The sequence below is a fragment of the Doryrhamphus excisus genome, chromosome 5 (genome assembly GCF_030265055.1).
Source record: "Doryrhamphus excisus isolate RoL2022-K1 chromosome 5, RoL_Dexc_1.0, whole genome shotgun sequence".
NCBI lineage: Eukaryota > Metazoa > Chordata > Actinopteri > Syngnathiformes > Syngnathidae > Doryrhamphus > Doryrhamphus excisus.
Genome location: NC_080470.1, coordinates 26,459,626 through 26,466,047, shown reverse-complemented (window position 1 = coordinate 26,466,047; position 6,422 = coordinate 26,459,626).

The following is a 6,422-nucleotide window of genomic DNA, read 5'->3' as shown; positions in this document are numbered from 1 at the left end:
GGACGAGCAAGCAGACAAGAATAAATTAGAATTCTTCGACAGCGGTAGTTGAAAAATTGCCCACAACAGATGATGATGTCATTACCTTCTATATAAAGGAAGTAAATCCGAACCCCTCAAATTTTATCATACCGAGGACGAAAAGTACTCAAAGAGATAAGACGAAACCAAGGAGATTAATCAGCTCACAAGTAAATAGACTTTTTTATTTTATTTTCAACCTGAGCAAACGCATATATGATTAAAGGAATATCAAAATTTCTTAAAAACACGAAAAAACAGATGTTTTCCTGATCTTTTCACTTTTAATGCAAGCTATCTACAAGACAGAAATTTTCGATTAACAGCGCATTTTTACCTGAAAAACTATGATAAAGCACATAAAAAATAGATCTTAGTTATAGGTTATTCTCAAAAATATGTTGAACCAAAAAGGAATCTGACATAGCCACGTGGACGGAACGAAGAAGAAAAATTTCGAACTTCAACTTTACTTTGATTATTGTGCTGTTCCATCTAGTCATGGACTGCAGCTAGTCCAGAAACTATAATTCCATCCACTTCTGCTTATGTCTCTTCAGTCATTGGAAAGGACAATGACGGTCGCCTCGAGGCGAGTTGATGTGCTTTTTATACTAAAAAAGGAAACGTAAACAAATGAACTTTATTTTATGTTTTAGGCTGTTCTTCTTCTTCATCCTTTTCTTCTGCTGTTTTTATTCAACATAATTTATCCAAAATAGAAAAATAACTGTTTTGTGAAAGAAGCAAAAATGAATTAACTGAAATAAATATTTTCTTTTCTTTTTTATGATTGGATTCACTTATATTAAAACATTTACCAGAAATGACTTGAGTTATATTCAGTTTTGTTCTGAATTCTTCTTGAACTAAAACTGAAAACAATTTGGCGAGATTTGGATGTGGCTCGCCGCAAAGTCTATTTAAATGACGATGCCACGCTTCAAGAATGTTAGTGGTACGAGGTAAGTTATTTTTTACACGCTCGTAACATGACCAGAAGGAAATTTTATAAGTTGGGTCTTTAGAACCATCTTCACTTCCAATGAATTGTTTTTCAAAATACTTTATGAAAGAATCGATTATTTCATCTTGTTCCATGAACAGTATTGATTGTTTTACGTTCATAGGATATTTTTTTAACATCTTGCTCTGGAAAAAAGGCAAGATGCAAACATTTTCGGATTAAATTTCTTTTATCACCTTTTTCTTTATATGTGGTGGATAAGCCGAGATTCTGAACTCTAGTCCAAATTATTTGACCAAAATGGAAAGAACATCCGAAAATTTTTGATTCTGAAAATATTGAAGATAAAGAATTAACAAGAGCTTTTTCAAAATCAATAATTATATTTCTAGGTTTTTTTCGGAAATATTGTGCGATAAAAACGAGAAAGCTTTCGTGTATAAAGACTCTGTCTTCAAAGTAAGAAATATATGGACAAGTAGGTATGTTTTACCCACATATAAGCCCGATATTGTGACAAGTTGAGTAAAATGATGAGACATGCTTCTAAATGTCCCATCAATTATCTTACTTTCTGATTTAATGAGTATATCAGCTTGAAAGTCGGTGTAAAAGACAACAAATCTTTCTCTTTCCTCTTTCCCAGAATCTATTCGGAAGAAGAGTCGATTCTGAGAAGCGTATTTCACTGACTTCGGAATGTCAGGAATTGATGGCTTGCAGTCTGGGAAAAATTTTCTTCTTTCCCGGCCGACCATGTTCACAAGTGCCTTTTCACTCGGTAAAAGGACAATCTCGTCGTCATTACAGTCTTTTGTTGATCGAAAAACCACGTGACTAGTGGCCTCAACTGACTGTTTGGCATTAGTTTTGATCTTTTGTCTCGTTTCAAAACTATGATAAACGCTGGAGTATTCGGAGCATGATTGTGCTCCGTTTTGTGCACTATTATGTCGTTTACATCAACAGTGATTCGGGATGGACATTTTCTATCCCTACAACGCCATTTAAAAAGCGAATCTTGCTTTCCATTTGGGTTGTAAAGGAAGAGATCATGGACCAAGATCCGAGAATCTTTTCTTTGACCGTTGATATATCTTACTTCTGTCATCTGAGGGATCTGTTTGTAATTTTTCAAATATAGCACATCACAATATATCATTATCACAGATGGAAACAAAAACATATAAAAAGATGATATATAGCATTTAACACAAATAAAGCTACTTTTGAAAAATTTTATTGTTTCCAATACTTTTTTTGCGAAAGAAAACTAAAAAATGGTCACTACAAAGAGTGAAAAAAAATGAAAGAACTAAACCATCTCAGATTTATCAACCATAAAACAAAAAAATGATATAGCACCAAAAATAGAAAACTGTTGCTATATCATAAAATTTAATTTCAATAAATTTGCCTTTTTTGAACCCATGGCGAGTTGATGCTCATCCATCACCAGGCCCTTCAGTGGCTTCTATCAATAAAAAAACCAAAGGAAAGACTAGCAAGGTGGATAATGTAGTTGAATTCTTATAATTATGAGTTTGAACATATCCGGGGGAAGGATAACATCTTAGCAGATTCACTGTCAAGAGGAGTTGTGAAAATGCACAAGCTGCAACTGCAAGAAGAAGGTCCAATCAGTGATGATAAGTGGCAGAAATTGCTCTTTGAAGCTCATGTAGCTACTGGGCACGGAGGAAGAGACACAACGCAGAATTTCTTAAATGAAAAAGTAAAATGGCCAAAGATGAGAGATGACATTGTAAATCTGATTAAAAACTGTACAACGTGCAAAATATTCGACAAAAAGAAAACCAATTTCAAGGAATATTGGATGGATCTCAAAGATCCGTTCTACAGAAAGGGAGTCGATGTCATCGGACCACTTCCGAAAACCGATTTAGGATATCGATATCTGCTGGTTGCTACAGATTATACATCTAGGTGAGCAGAAGTTCGCCCAACTAAAAACAAGACAAAAGAAACACCCGCAAAATTTCTTTTTGAAGAAATAGTTCTCAGACTTGGCTTGCCAAAAGAAATTGTTTCTGTCAAGGCCTTGAATTTGTCAATAATGTTGTGGGTGAGATCTGCAAGAAACTGGGCACCAAGCATACGGCCACATCGGCCTACAACCCTAAATGCAACGGTGCAGTTGAGAGATTCAACAGAACATTTCTGGCAAAATTTGTTAAATTGGCGTATAGAGATCTAGATAAGTGGCAAGAATACGTTGATCTTGCAAGATATTTGTATCACTAGAGTTCACTAATGGCAAAGATAGGAGCATCGCCATTTAAAATAATTTTTGGGCGTGAGCCTCAAATGTTCAGTTTGGAGGATATAATCCCATTTACGAAGCCAAACCAAACAATCGAGGAACTTGACAGAGTTCGCAATCACTATATTGAGAAGGCAAAGGCATTAGGAATTAGAGAAAAGAATAAAACAGGCAGCCATGTATATCTGGAAGATCTTGGTTTATTCACACTAGTACGAAGACGACGACCACCACACGAGTGAGTCTCGAAACTGGATTCAACGTGGTTGCCAGAACACTTCTGGATTGTCGAGGTAAAGGCAAAAAGCGGTTATGTGATAAAAAATATTTCGGGAAATACATACAAGCTAAATAGGAAAGACTTGCAGCCTATTGCAGACGGAGAGGAGCTCGAATGGGAAGGGGAGGAGGATGTGGTAGACCGCTGTCTACCTGCGGTTGGTGAAGGATCAAATACTGAAAATATTTTACCCCTCATCAACCATGAAGAAGAATAAAGGAAAAGTTACAGAAACGCACTTGCCTTCAACCCAAGCATCTGCCGATTACAATATCGTTTAGCAAACTGAACAGAACTAATATCATAACTAAAAAATGATTATTCGCACATAGAAAATCTCTATAAAACTTAAAAAATTAAAATTCTCCGACAACAATCTAAAAAATGCTCACGAAACAATTTTTAAGTATCAGATTCAAAGAGAATATGTTTTTATATTGAAAGAAACCACTAATCTATACCTCAACCATCTAAATTGATCAAAAGGTTATCAACGTGCCGACTTGAAAAACCTTTGTCAACTGTGACAGGTTTTTCACGATGACAAATAAAAGCATAAATTGACTCATTAATCTCTATGTTATCTATCACGATTGTTATGTATATTACATTAGCTCATAATTAAAATCTATTTTGTCGGGAATATCTTAAGTAACCTTTCTTTCAGAACAGTTTAAATACACAGATGAAAAAAATTACTGCTGACTTTTTCAGCTTCTTTTTCTTAAGTGTTGAAAGCTGACGTACCCGGATTGATTACGATATCCTTGCAAACAATTTATGGATAAAAAAATTAATTTACTCAAGAGAAAAATTTTGGAAAGAACGCATATTGAATAAATTTTGTTTGTTTTTATACTTTTACAATAAAGAAGAATGAAAAGATATTCTAATGGGGCTTGATTAGATAATTTTGAAAGAGTCAATTTAGTCGCATTTTGTTATCTTTTCTGATCGATTGTATTGTTACATCATCGATAAGCTCCATCTGAGACAGAAGAAATTCTATTTTTGTTCTTTCAGGCATTTTTTTCATGAAAATCAATTGATATAAATATTGAGATGTATCAATTTCTTCAAGTTGACAAGTCATCATGCAATTTATAATATCATTTTTAGTAATCACAATTTTTTTATTGTAACTGCTTAATTATAAATTTTTAAAATTAAAAACAACATTCGTTGATGGGTCATTACGAACCCTCTTAATTAATGCAATAACGAAGTCTTCATTAAGTCATTCTTTTCTGTTATATAATCTATAAGATCAATTGATTGAAGAATTTATTATTTCGGTCACACTTCTGAAAACTTCACAACTAATCATTCGATTCGAAGTGGTTTATTCCAGTGGTTCCCAAACTTTTTTTTGTTTCAGGTACTTTTTACAAGAAGAAAACATGGTGATGTACTGTTGAATTTATTTCAGTGAGAAACGTGGTATCGTTTTTTATAGATGTCAAAGTGTTAAAATCGGGTAAAATTGTAGTCAGCTGAATTCTCACGTCGCATGTTGCTTCTAGACCAGGGGTCGGCAACCTTTATTATGAAAAGAGCCATTTCACCCCCTTGCTCACTAAAGAAAAATAGCCTGGAGCCGCAAAACATAGTATGTTTAAAACAAAATTGGAGGGAATTTGGGGCTATCAAAGTAGTTCAGATAAGAAAAAAACAAGTTGGAGTACTCTTGCTAGTATTATATTAAATATAAACTTACATAAATATATGTGTAAATTACTGTAAACTTACCTGATACCTGAAGTTCCAATGTCGCTGTTTTATATGATCTCTAATTTATTTTTTAGAATTGTCAAATAGCTTTGGGAAAGTATGAAAAGTATTTTCCTTAATGTTTACCTGTGAGAGAGAACTGAATAGCATCCTGTCTGCTCATCCTTGTACTCATCCAATCACCAGTCAGAACTCAGTCAGGATGCATTCATGGACTCACACAAAGTTGGATTTTTTTAAACTCATTACAAAGACATGCTTTTCCCCCACTGTGGTGTTAAAAAATATTCAAGCATTGCAAAGGGAGCCACAACAAAGAGGCTGAAGAGCCACATGCGGCTCTGGAGCCGCGGGTTGCTGACCCCTGTTCTAGACGATTTCGGTATTTGTTTTTTATGGCATCATATCTTGAAAACCCAGATTCTCATAGATATGTTGTCGTAAACCCTATTAGCTTGTTTAAAGCGAAATTTTTAGGTTCATTGAATTTTTTGTGTCAATTGAGCACCAGAAACTCTTCAAACTCTTTTTTTAGTATTTCTCTTTGAGTTCAGAGTTTGTTCTGAGTTCTAGCAGCTGCTCGTAAGAAAGTGAACTAACTTTGTCTGATTCGGAAGGAATTGAATGGGTTTCGAATCCAATCGTTAAATTCTGCTTCAATGGATGAAAAAATCCTCGTAAATGATATTGACAATTGATCAACATGAGGAACAATTTCGTCTTCCAGTTCATTGAGATCAATTATTTTTTTCTGCAGCAAAGACGCATTAAAGACTGGTTGGCAATCTCTATTGATCAGCTTGAACACTAGATTTCCAATATCTGAGTTTTTCTAAAAGTGCTCGGATACAGTCTCTCGATTGAAAAAAAATCAACATTGCGGCCTTGAAGTGACAGGATGGTTTCATTCAATTTCGCAAAAATATCGGCAAGGTAAAACAATCGCGAGATCCAAAAGCCATCATCTCATTTTGTAGATAGTTCAAATTTGTTTTTCGTAAAATAAGTAGTAAGTAGTTCAGGAATCAATTGAGCCATTCGCATCAGAACATTACCACGAGACAACCACCGAATTTCACTATGGAAAAGCAAAGTGTCATGCGATCCCTCCATTGATCCACATATTTGTTTGAATAATC